Source organism: Centropristis striata, chromosome 2, assembly GCF_030273125.1.
Source record: "Centropristis striata isolate RG_2023a ecotype Rhode Island chromosome 2, C.striata_1.0, whole genome shotgun sequence".
In the NCBI taxonomy this organism is placed as follows: Eukaryota; Metazoa; Chordata; class Actinopteri; order Perciformes; family Serranidae; genus Centropristis; species Centropristis striata.
In genome coordinates, this window is record NC_081518.1 from 7,086,298 (window position 1) to 7,100,330 (window position 14,033).

A 14,033-nucleotide genomic window follows, 5' to 3' on the forward strand; every position below is an offset into this window, starting at 1 on the left:
AAACATTTTCTTTCTTTTTTTCTTCTTTTAAGGCTGAAAGTTGCTGTTGTTATTGAGTGTATTTTGAGAAGGGAGGGGGAAACGCGAGCTGACCAACTGAAATAACTGTTGTTTGACGTCATGACTTTATTTTTAGAAGGTAATATATGGGTGTGGAAGTGCCTTTTCATGTTAGAATCAAAATACAAACACATAACATACACACACTGATGCACCCATGTGCACACGGGCAGACAATCACGTGTGTGAGGGTGTGTGTGTGTGTGTGTGTGTGTGTGTGAGTGTGTGTGAGTGTGTGTGTCGTCAGATGAGAGATTTTCTTCAAATGCATATTCACACCTGCCGACGAGCTGAATTTGTTTGCACATGTACTGGTGTGCAGCAGCTGAAAGGAGTCACTATGTGCATATAGAAACATTATATTATTGCATCAGACATGGAAGGATTTCATGTTGATGTTTTTGTGTCTCACCTGTAACAACACACACAGTGGGTGAAAGTATTAACTGGGATTATCCTGTTCACTCACATCCACATCTCTGAGTTCACATGGAGCTGCGAAATCCAACATGTCTAAAAAAAATAAAAAATTTACACTTTCAAATATGTGTGATGCACTAAAATATGTATTTGTGCAAAGGTGTGTGTGTGTGTGTGTGTGTGTGTGTGTGTGTGTGTGTGTGTGTGTGTGTGTACAATGATGTTAAATAAAGGGTTAAAAATAATATAATAGATGTAAATAGATAAATTATGGCAAGATAGTGTGATCAGATAATTTAAGATTTAAATAATGTTTGTTTTCTTTTTCTTTTTTCCTTTTCTTTTTACAAATGTGAGAAAGTTAACCTTTTGATGCACAGCATGGGTCTCAAACTCGCCAATTGCTGCCCTCGTGACGATATTTTGTGGCCCCCACCTTGATATGAAAGTTTAATGTGAGTTTTATATGAATGGCACTTTACCCTGTTTTGTGTGGAAGGTCCCTTTATTTACTTTTTTTTTAGTAATTTTGTGTCTTTTTTAATAATTGTGTGTCTTTTTTAATAATCTTGTAACTTTTTTTTAAATCATTTTGTGTCTTTTTTTGGTAATTTTGTGTATTTTTTGGTCATTCTGTGTCTTTTTTTTGTCATTTTGTTTCTAAGTAAGTTTAAGTTCTAAGTTTCTAAGTAATTTAGTTTTTGCTGTCATTTTGTCTTTTTCTGTCATTTTCTGTCTTTTTATTGGTAATTTTCTGTCTTTTGGTTCATTTTGTGTCTTTTTAAAATAGTTTTGTGTCTTTTTTGGTAATTCTGTGTCTTTTTTTGTCATTCTATGTCTTTTTTTAAGTAATTTAGTGTTTTTCAGTCATTTTGTGTCTTTTTTAAAAGTAATTTAGTGTTTTTTCAGTCATTTTCTGTCTTTTTTTAGTAATTTTGTGTCTTTTTTTGGTCATTTTGATACTGCCTCCAGCGGCCCCAAGGTAATTTGAGTTTGAGACCCATGGTCTAAAGTGACCCGACTAAGTTTTTATATTCTATATCTTTGCAATAAATTAATTTCATCACTAGTATTCCAGGTTTTCCTCAATTAACTTGTTTTTGATCATCATACATCATACATTTTTTGTTTTCATTTCTTACTTTTTTAATAAAAACCCCTTTTTGTATCACTATGCTTCTAATGCACAAGGTCATTTTCGCCCCATGTGTGTAAACTTGATGTAATAATACAAAAACTGTTTTTCTTCCTAAAGTATGAAAGGAAAAATGGATATAATAATCTGTTGCAATAAATAAAAAAAAGATATTCAAACACACAGCCAGCATGAAATAACATGGGAAATGAATGTGGATCATTTTTGACCCATTTTGTGCATTAGAAGGTGTTTATATGTTGTGCATCAAAGGGTTAATATAGCAAATATAATTTTGAATAACAAAAAAAATCATAATTTTAGTCATAATTTAAAATGATTTATTTATTTATAATGACTTCAGTGTAGACTTGCTTTTTTGTAAAAAAAAATATCTATAAAATTGTATTATTATATTATTATTATTTCAGTATTATTGTATCCATTATTTATTCTATTTACGCATGTCACAACCTATTATCATTACTATTTATTTTTACTTTTCTCCGTACTGAGGTGTCACTTGTAAATGAGATCTTGACGTCAGTGTGACTTCCTGATTCAATAAAATCTATATTTATAATTCCCAAAGTACACGAGTGTCAAACCACAAAATGATACACATTACCACAGATGGAACATATATACCAGCTGAAGGTTTTAATAACATAAAAATAAATTATTATCATCACTATATGTTACGTACAAATGATAATAATCAGTGATTTTCTTCATACAAGCTTCATTGTGCAGTTTGGAGTTAACAACGAATTTAATATGTTAAACTTTGGGGACTCACTGGATATTTATTTTTTGGTTTTCATGATTTTATTGCTTAATGAAGCTGTGAAATTACATTTTGATACATTAAGTCTTGTCTCCTCAAGGGAACAACTCAGTTTTTAATTGTTATTAAAGCACTTCATGTAGATGATTAAATATTGTGAAGTCAGACACACAAAAACTCAGTTTTAAGGATAGAATACAGAGATTGTTTTTTTTATGTAATAGTAGAATACAGTATTTTGAATATTAATACATTAAAACTAGTTATTAAATAAAGTACACATTTATTTTGTTTAATAATTCTGTAAGTTATAATGTTGAATTTTTATAACTTAAAATTGTATTTCTGTCTTTTACTTTTCTGTTAAAATGCTTTAGTATATTATTTAACACAAAAACAAACATTTAATAGACACATTTAACTTAGGTGTTAAATGTTAGATGTTGACAGCCAACAAATAAAGGCCTAAAATGCAAACTGTAACTTTTTCATGTAAGCAAACTAAAGGTTTTCTCTGGTTGCGACTTCAAACTGTAGTAGACGAAGTAGGTTCATTTAAAACTATTAACATTTAAACTACAAATACAACACAATAAAATCCTTTGTGAGTCAAAGAGAGCATTGTCAACACGATCTGCACTCGTCTGTAATAACAAACCATATTGGTTTCATATTTATTCTGAATCTGTAAAGTAACTAGTTGCTACTAAGCTTTAGAATAAATAAAATACATAAATAAATACATCTAATATGTACTGTAGTAGAAGTATAAAGTGCCTTAAAATAGAAATACTTACTTACACAAAAAGAAAAAGAAAAACATTTTAGTACTTGAGTACTTGCATTTAGTTACATTTTACCACTGGAATTTACCACGCATGTAATGTTTTCTGTGAATATATTAAATATTGAATGACATTATCCTTTACTTAAATTATATTGAAAGGATCTAAATGTTATCCATCCATTTAGCACATAGATTTCTAAAGTAGCAGATAAAATTGTTAGTCTGTCTCTGTGACAGAAGATAAAAAAGTTAATTTCTGACCCTGGTTGCATGAGAGTGTCATCTCTGTTTCCGGATTCTTTATTCAGTATAAGGCAAGAAAAAAGCAGGCAAGAAAAGCAGTTTTCTTTAAGAATTCAAGGTAACTCAGAGTGAGTAATTGGCAGTGAATTAATCCTTCAATAAAACTGATGAGACATCATCAAAGACCATGTATTACTGAAATTTCTAAAGCTTCTGCCGTTTGATATGAATGAGTGAATGTGTTTGCATGTGCGTCTATGTGAAATTTCCAGAGAAAATACCAGACAGCTTTTCAGTCAGTAGGGGGAGAAAACACTTCATCCCACTCTCAGTATCAGAGCTCCTGAGTGTCCCTCCCCCACTGTAGGCACCACCATGAGTCAGACAGTGGCACACTGACATGAGTGGCATGGCCGGCCTCACACAGTCAAACATACAGCCTCGACTTCATTCGCACTGTCCAGATTTCGTGAATGTATATACACGTTCATCCCGAGGAGCCGAAACCGTAGTTTGAACAAACTTTCCTAACACATCGTAACTCAAAATCAGATTTATTGTTCACGAACACAACAATCAGAGCTCTGAGGAGACGGTCACAGACAGGTGAGTGAATTAATTTGGATTCTTTCAGTCAGTCCAGAGAATCACACCAGCAACACACCAATCACAGAGCTCACACACCTCGCTTTGCATCTGGTTCGCAAGTTGTCACATTAATTGAGACATGATTAACAATGAAATTGTTGTTATTGCCTTGTTCTTCTTCTTCTTATTATTATTATTATTATTATTATATTATTATTTATTCATCTAATTTATTTATTATTATATTTATTCAGTAGTCCTTTGTTTCGTTTGAAGATTTAAAATCTCTGTAAGCAGTTGCGCTGCATAAATAAAAATGGTAAATGAGAAAGAAATTTTTTTTTTAGAGTATCAAAAAGTTGTTATAGTTTGTAAATATAAGCTTTCAAGAGTGGAATCACATGTAAATTAACAAAGAACAGAAGCTAAGACCAAACTCAGCCCTGTCTCCTAGTAATTACATTAATACACTACTGAGAGAAACATAACGCTACCTGTATTATTAATTTTATCTTAAAATTTAAGAAACATTCTTAACGAACATAATGTTGACAGTGAACATATCATAAAAACATTCACTGACAGCGCTCTTTAAAGCAGAATTGTTGTTTTTTCTTTTATCATGTTTTCACACTTAAAGCACTTTAAACATTGTGTGAAGAGACTGAAATCTTCTTCAAAACAATTTGATGTTAATAGTTCAAATAATGGCCCCATTTAGAAGAAAATAGAAGATAAAGAATCATATGATTTGGGGCGTGGCTACCTTTGATTGACAGGTCACTAACAAGACGAGCCGTCATCAGGAGAGAAGCAGAACAATGCGTATCCACGGCAACGTGTCAATAAAGTTATATATAACGTTATATAGATATAAAAAAGGATGTTTACCGGTTTGGTCTCATAACTTTGACACTTTCACTGTATTTTCACTTAATGAATATTATTTGAACGTTTTGTTCATTAAATGTCTTGTTCAGCATTTGGTTGGACTAACAGACACTCCAAGGAGTCGCTGGTCATTTATCTTCGGTAAGTAACGTACATTTTGTTTTGGTTTTTTGCTAGCCAAAATGAACATCCCAGGTAATGCTACAGTGATGCTACATGAATTAGCAGCGACTTCATCCAAATATGGTCTGCTCCCCGTATCGGAAACAAGATGGCGACTGAAGTTGATGCTTCCAACGGTCCACAAACCAACGGGTGACGTCACGGGCACTACGTCCATTATTTATACAGTCTATAATGAAAAGCAAAAAGCAACCCAGCTAAAGTCCGTAGAGCTAAAAACACAATCATAAACGTGACGGTTCTTTTCTAGGCTTTTGGCTAGGCTAGCTGACTGGCTAACGTCAGTATTTTACGACGCAGAGATTCCTATAAAAATTATTAAAAATGCTAAAAACATGCTTTATTAAACAAATGGTAAACCTGGGTATATAAAGCTACCTGTGGAAAGTTAATTAAAAAGGATAAAAAAGCTGTAATGTGATCACTGAGGGCAAACATAACGGTATATTTTTACAGGAAATAAACTAACGTGCAGTTCATGAAACAGATATACGTCACATTACCAAAAACCTGAGACTCTGTTTACTGCTGATTACAGCCGTGTGTGACATGCAACTTCAGACAAAGTTGCGCTATAGCCTAGTTCATTCAGCCCAAACCTGAAAATGAGAATTCCTTTTTTTGCAACATTTGAAAAGTTCCCCTAAAAATCCCCTGATAATTGAATGGTAGCCACACACAAGATGTGAACCACCATCTCTGGTGTCAAAGTCCTGCAGTTTGTACACCTCCCACCCACCCTGATCATCTCCTGACAACTTCAGTGTGCTACATAAACATACAAGAACATTTTTCTGGACAGCACTCTCTTGCCACTGCTCATAATCCAGGCAGCCATTAAATTTCCCTCAAAACATATCTGGCAAAACAAATTAGTAGTATTTTAACATATTTCCTGGGAAACAGGGTTTCAAAGTCATAAACGAGATGGATTCAAAAATCTAAATGTGCAAAAAATTGAAAAGTAGTCAAAAGTTAGAGAACAGTCAGGATCAGATTATTCAAATTTCTTATAAAAACATCCCATTTAACCAATTGATAGAGTCAACATGGAGATTGAGTTAATTTACCTACTTTCACTGAGCTCTTTCTATGTGAAATAGCTGAAGATTTTGTCAAAGAAACACTTCACTGGCAGTTTTTTTCTACTTTGTATTGTTGTCTTGAACTCCGCAGGCATCTGTTTGACTCTTGTGTTGTTTCGCTTTGACTCAGCTCGGAGGTGACAGTGATATTGTCCTCTTTTAAATAAAGCTTACCACAACATTCTAACCATAATACAAACATGCTCTCAACCCCCAGAAACAGCATCCAGAAGTGTCTCGGGATGTGCAAAGGGCAAAGGCCGGGATGCAGCAACTGGCAAAGACAGAGCTTGGGTCAGATTAGGTCAGGGGCAGGCCGGCACGCAGGCCAAAGACGGTCAGAAAGGCAAAACAGAGGACATGCTCAGCAAGTCAATGAAGTCAACATTCATATAGTTTAATGTTTTACAGTTGAAAACTTCTCTGAAATCTTGATGCCTATCCATTCAGCACATGCTTCTTTTTTTTTTTCCTGAGCATTTCCATGACCACTGACTGATGAAACTGGCCTGTAGTTAAATGTTTGGAAAAAAGGAAAAAGTTTGTAGTATTTTAGGCATCTAAAGATGTATTTCAAAAGTAAGTTGATATTTCAGGAAATACGCGCATTTGCTTTCTCGTTGAGAGTTAATGATGCCACTGTCTGTATGATAAATATGAAGCTACTGCCAGCATCTGATTAGCTTATTTTAGCTTAGCATAAAGACAGAATACAGCTTATTAAAAGTCGTCTGTCCAAAGTTAATAAAATCTGCATCTCTAAAGATCCCGAATAACATTTTACATGTAATTCGTTTTTGTACAAAATCACTGTGCCCAACCAGGAAACAGAGGCCATTGCCATATGACCCACCTTAAAATCACAATATGTTTTTATTCAGACTTCGGTTTGATTTTTATGTGAAATAAACAACAACAAAAAAGAGTACAAGGCTTTAGTTACTGAGCTTAACCTGGCTTTCACCCAGAAGACCAGCGTCAATGTTGTCATTGTTTTTGTTTTATGTTACGTTAGTAAGTTAACCTTAATTTCTGTACATAATTACGCCACATTTTAAGTTGGGCTCATTACTGAAAATAGGTACTTTAACCTCAAACCATCATCTTTTTTTTTCCATGATCCTTTTCATTAACTTAACCAAGCAGCAACTCGTTTGAATGTTGACTGATGATCAAATGGTTGATATCAGCGGTTATTAGTAGGGACTCACTCCACCTGCTGGCAGGTTGGGAAGGTTGTTATCAGCCGATTCAATTGCTGAATATAAAGCGGTTCCGTTTAGATAAAAGGCCTCAGTTTGCTTCTGATTACGCTACAAAGCAACTTCTCCAAGGATATGGCAAAAACAAATTTAAAATCCCGGTTAGGCGTTATGAAAGATTTTAAAGGGTTTAGAAATTCAAATAAATGCAAGTATGCCTGAAACCACTGATAACACCCATTAAACCGTCTGATAACATTCAAATTGGGTGTTCATTTTGAGAAACTGTTTCTCAATGTTAAATAGAACTGCTATAATTTGTAAAATACTGCACAAACCATTTTCACAAGCCATCTTAGGAACAGTTATATCGGGATATGTTGCTTATTTATACTCAACAATGAGACAAGGACGACTAAATCATAACGTATTTGGTAAAATACCAAAAATAGATTACAAGGAACGAAACAGAACATCTCTCTCATGTAGAACATAAGATGTTGATAGCTTTTATCCTAATACATGCATTAGTTCAGTGTGTTGACCTGCAGCATTTTTCTCATCATATGGTTATACTTATATATATATATATATATATTATATATTATATATTATATATTATACTAAGTGGTAGCTTAGTTATTAAAAGTGATTTCTTTATGATTTTAATGTTCACCCTTTAATGTGAGACAGTTTAAGAGGGATTTCAGAAAATTGTTTTGCACAACTTGCTGTCTTAAATATTTATCTTTTACTTTATTTGTTTGATGAATTCCTGCATCTCTACAGAACATATACAAGCTATATGAAGCTGAACAACAAGGTTGATTTGTCTGCAGTGAACCAGGGTTCATGTGAGTGAACCACATACATAAAATCTGAAAATATAATGTACCAAAAATGTGAATACTGTTAGATAGCATGCACAGCAATACATGAAATACAAATGAGGAAGTTGCCATGTCAGAGCATGATAGATGGGATAAATACAATGGCTGAATGCATCTTAAAACCAATCACAAAGCAAGGGCAGACGAGTAGGAGAAAAAAAAAGTGAGTCACGATTCCCATGTCTGCCTTTGCCATATATATATTGGGGAGTGTATCCTAAAGAACATGAAAGCTATAAATAGAAAAGTGTGTACATAGCATCTCACACACACACACACACACACACACACACACACACACACACACACACACACACAAAGCACAGACATGTTGTGCATTTTAATTGTCTCACCGTTTGAAGTAACTCAAAGTGAATATGTGATTTGTCAATTGATTCTTTTTCTCCCAGGCTATGAATAAAATGCTTTAATTATTGATGCTCTGACGTCAGATGTCCGCTTGAATGTTGTATGTGGTGCAGACCTCTTTCTCCGGGCAAGCTACTTCCCCCACCCCGCTCTCAACCCAACAGCACCCCCCCACACCGCCACCGCCACCACCCCTCCCCCAGCAGACACCCTCATGCTCCCCCTAGCTGAGCATGCTCTACCTGGCATGAATGGAACTTGAACACGTTGCAGGCAGCTTGCAGACAGGCGTCAACCAATTGGAAGGAAGTTAATATAAAAATTAAGTCTGTTTCTCGCTATCTGCAATCCTCCCAACTAGAGGCTTGTCTGTGCCATCACAGCACTGCCACCCTGCAGAGCCCAGCAACTGGTATCTTTCAGTAAAACTGCACGTCAGAAGAGCTGGCCGTATATGCAAAAACATTCAATTCTGTGTTTGACAGTTTTGAAAAAAAATGTTGGGGAAAGTTATTGTTTTTCACAGAAATTCTGACAAGTCAGATCCTGACAGTTGTTGATTTTGTCCAGATTAAAATCTCTGGTCCATTTCAGAGTGTGTTCTCCTCTAGCAAAGCAAATTTGTCTCTTTTTTCCCAGAGAAAAAAATGTAGTATTGATATTGTTTTCATTTCTGCTTGATACTATTAGATGTAGAAAAAGCAGTAAACTGAGAAATGTATTCAATAAAACCAAGCACATGTCCACCCTGGTAGGAACACGAACATTAGTCCTAATATTAATTAATTCATTTATGCATGTATTTTTGATTATTAGGAACGGGATGCAACTAATGATTATATTCGTTATTAATTAATCAGCTGATTGTTTTTTTACAAATCAACAAAAAAGGATGCATGATGGGCTCTTTCAATGTCTTGTGCCTTTGCTAAAACAAAAAACATTGCTACATGTTGTGAAATGGTGGTTGTTTGGTTAGGTTTAGGCAACAAAACTACTTGTTTAAGGTTGGGCTTAACTCGAGTACTGTACTTAAGTACAATTTTGACGTACTTGTACTTTACTTGAGTATTTCCATTTTATGTAACTTTATACTTTACTCCACCACATTAAGCTGACAGTTCTAAACCTTTCAGGTCAAGATTTAACAAAAAAACATCAATTTAAAATGATTACGCAGTTTTATAAATTAAACCTCATAACAGTATATATAGTTAAAAGGAGCCCTACCTTTACAAAATTCAAACGCTGCTTACATAAATACATCACAACAAATGATCTAATAATATATTTAGACGATATATCTGAGTGAGGACATTCTGCGGAACGAGTACTTTTACTTTTGATACTTTAAGTACATTTTGATTTTTACTTTTGTACTTTTACTTCAGTAAGTTTTGACTTTACTTATTATTCTGCAGTGTGGTATTAGTACTTTTACTTAAGTGAGGGATTTAAATACTTTTTTCCACAGCTTAAGTGTAGCAAATAAATAAATAAAAGAAATGCATGCAGCTACTAAAAGTGAGGTAGTTATGAAGGGGTGAGGTTTACAGTTGAGTCATAACTTGAAGAAACAATGTTGACTTTTGGTTTCAGATGGGATATGAGTGCTGGTCTCCTGGGACAAAGACGTGTTTACTTGACAGATCCACCCTAAGCGGACCTTGTCAGTCTTTATAGTTCATATCCTCCCTTCTGCCTTTGCTTTTGCACTTCAAACATTACTTTGCCTTGGCGTCCTTTATAATTACTACAGCTACTAGAGGGCACCATTAACTAAATGAAATATGAGCTATTTTAAGCTGTTGTAAAAAAAAAAAAACAATCCATTTTGTTTTTTTGGGGGGAGGACTAGATCGTGTTGTAGATCGTGTCACCTCATTTCACAGGGAATTGGATCTGGTGAAAGGTATTAAAACAAACAACAGAAAAAATAATCAATCTTCTTGGTGATGATAATGATACTTTTCTGTCAATTGGCTAAGTGTTCCAACTCTAGTGTGACCTGAGACCTGTTTACATTTACCACTATTTTAAAAAAAAATATATAGATTGTATTTGCCTTTATATTGATGTCAGAGAGTGGTAGCAGCTTAAATAACTGGTGCTGCTCTGTAAGTCTTGGATACTTTAATGGCTGTGATATTAGTCAGAAATTCTTGTTTTGAGATTTTTATTTTTTTCAATATTTCCAATAAGTGCTGGCTGTTAGGAGAGACCCTGGGTGGCTTAAACGCTGGAGGTTTACTGGGTACGTTGTGTCTGAGCGGTTCCTCAAAAATATTTAAAGTGTTGTTCTGCTAGTGATGGGTGAATCATCGCAGCTCAGATCTGCCAGCCCTGATCCATCACTAACAGTATACCCTGCATTAATGAGCTCCTTATCAGCATAAACCTACACTGCTGAGATACAGAGGCATTTGCTCTCTTAACCTGTACATGGTTAGGTCTGGGGGATATTAGAAGATGTTGGTCTGTTGAGCTGTTCTTTGTCTAACTACCAGTGTTGAGCAAAGGTGTGACTCACTGCTCTTCTTGCACCAACAAACTGCGCTGTTGTTTGTACCAATACAAAAGTATCATTTTCACAATGTCAAGGCATTTTTTTAAAAACAACCTTTTCACCTAATGACAAACCCTCGGCGCTGTCTTGTATGTTACCTCTTTTTTTCCCTCAGTAAATAACATTTACAAAAAAAAAACAAAAAACAGAAAGCTTTTATCTTCATTAGATATAAAAGATTTCATGCTTGATGAGTACCCACCCCAAAGTGTGGAGAGAGACAAAGACAGACAGGCATAGCTAGGACTGGCGTATGCCATGGATGTGAAGAGATCCTCTTGAGGAGGCGGAGGGATGGAGGGAGGCAGAGGCACATTGAAGCAGATGCAGAGAAATGTGAGAGGGTGTCAGTGAGACTGGTGATGACGCGCTCATGGCTGCGGAGAGCTGGCGAGGCCGCGGCCCTGGCTCTGACTCACCTCATCCCCACGGGGCCTCCTGGTTGACGTCACTCAGCGTGCGCTGTGGCATTTCTCTGCTTCAACTTCTTTGTGAGCAGCAGCCACACTTGAGCCTTTCTCACATCTGAGAGACTCTGAAAAATGTGCATTTGTCTATCTATCTATCTATCTATCCATCTATCTATCTATCTATCTATCTATCTATGTCTCAATATATCTATCTATCTATCTATCTATCTATCTATCTATCTATCTATCTATGTCTCAAAATATCTATCTATCTATCTATCTATCTATCTATCTATCTATGTCTCAAAATATCCTTATATCTATCTTCCTGCCTATTTATCTATCTCTCCCTCTGAATACACTGCCAGCTTTGTCTGTTGTGCAGTTCTTTGTCTAACTACCAGTGTCAGGCAAAGGTGTGACTCATTCCGCTTAATCCAACAACAGAGTACACTCTGTACATTATCAAAGATAAACTATAATTCTCATAATGTTAAGATATCTGACACATGTATTTCCTAATGGCAGACCTGACTGTATCTTACACAAAAGCTTTGTCAACAGATAGGTGGGGTGGGTGAAATTATAATTATTTTTAAGAAGCCTTCATTGGTGCAAATAACCCTTTGCAGTGCGATGTGCATTCTTATCCATAATGACGTGAATAATGGAGCAGTTGTTGCGCAGAACCTTCACCTTCAGCTATCACCGCAGCAGAGCAGTACATAATTATTTTACTAATACAAATATGCATGCACAAAAAGGAGCACACATCTTACAGATTTCTGCCATGACCTGCAAAATATTATTCAGTCACGAGAAAAAAAAGGCTTTTATTTCATTTAAATTGGCAGAGCAAGTGAACAACCATAAGGATTTCTACATGATGGGTGGCTGCAGCAAGTTACACACCTTGCTCTGTTCTGCTCTCACCTCTTGGATGTACATGAAGTCCTGTTGGCAGGTAAATCACTAAGGTGCAGTCGAGAGCAGTAGGTGGAATGTTGCATTGCTCCGGCAAGTCATTAAAGTGGTCTTTACTTTATTTCTGAAGGCCACAGTGAGGCATAAATCCTGCAGCTGAAGAGAAAAACCTGTTTGCGGAGGCAAGAGATGCAGGGCTAATATTTGAATTCCACACTGTTTTCAGCATTAATATGCTTTAGGGCAGTATTCATATGTCATGGTTGTTTTCTTGTTTTTGTTTTTCTTGATGTGGAACATTTCCATGCCTGGGCTTCAGGGGAAGTAATAGGCGAACAATTCATTGCTGTTGTAATAATAAGTGAACATTTCTATATGTCTGTATCTTTGTTATTTTAATATGTGTCTGAAGATGAATTACTACAAAAACAAAGAGCCACTTACCCAGAGATTTTGATGTTGAAAATCTGCTCTGCAAACCAGTATGGTTCACTGAAAACCATATTTGAGATCAGTAAATTTCTGTATCAGACACCACCTTAAACACTACATTATGTGTAATTAGTGATCTGAAGGGTGCAGTCATCTGCATATAAACATTTACAGAGCCGCTATCAGCCACCTGTACCTTAACAAGACTGATATCAAAAGACAGTAAGAAGCAGACTTGCATGTTCTGGTACATGCTCTTATCCATATTTGTGTTTGTCAATCAAAATTACGTATAATTGGTATTTTTTGTGATTTAACATCCCTACGGTACAATTTAGAAACTGCTTTAAATATGAACAGCTGTACACACAGAAATTGTTTATGATTTCCTTACGTTTGATCAAAACTAGCTAACAGGGCAATCCATCAAGTACAACAACACAAAACACAGCAAGCCAGCTAATATTACTTACTAGTCCAACAGCAAGATGGCCAGCTCTGCAGCTCTGTTTGTCTTGCAGCCTTTTATTTCGTGAAGCTCTCACCAATTACTAAAAGCTTGTCCGGCATTTACTCGTCTTGCAGCTTCTTGCTTGATCTCTCTTTTGTTTCTCTTCTTAGCTTCCCACATCAACGTCCTCTTCAGTCTTTTTGCCCTTGCCATGATGTCCGTAGAGGCTGCTGAGCCCAGTACCACTGCCCACTTGGCTGGCTCCAGTTCAGGCAGGACACTGGTCATGGCACTTGCTCCCTCGCTCAACAGTGCGTCACATTTTGATGACCTGTTGATAATGCTAAAAACAGAAAATGGTGTCAATATGAACAGCTGTACACACATATATTTTATAATTACCTTTCCTATAATCAAAACTAGCTAACACGGCAATCCATCAAGTACAACAACACAAGACAGCAAGCCAGCTAATATTACTTACTAGTCCAACAGCAAGAAGGCCAGCTCTGTTTGTCTTGCAGCCTTTTATTTCGTGAAGCTCTCACCAATTAGTAAAAGTTTGTCCGACATTTACTCGTTTGGCAGCTTCTTGCTTGATCACTCTTTC

At 35.7% G+C, this 14,033-nt stretch overlaps 1 long non-coding RNA gene across 2 annotated transcripts; it reads right to left on the reverse strand.

Annotated features, from left to right (window-relative positions):
• Positions 1-12,443: 12,443 nt before the first annotated feature.
• On the reverse strand, positions 12,444-13,563 carry LOC131981427 (uncharacterized). Of its 2 annotated transcripts, none has more exons than XR_009395307.1 (3): positions 13,446-13,563; positions 12,985-13,032; positions 12,444-12,696 (listed from the first exon to the last, which is right to left on the reverse strand). It is a non-coding gene; the product is annotated as an uncharacterized LOC131981427 (long non-coding RNA). The 2 variants fall into 2 exon arrangements; XR_009395306.1 differs by having other exon boundaries at positions 12,444-12,710.
• Positions 13,564-14,033: the final 470 nt, after the last annotated feature.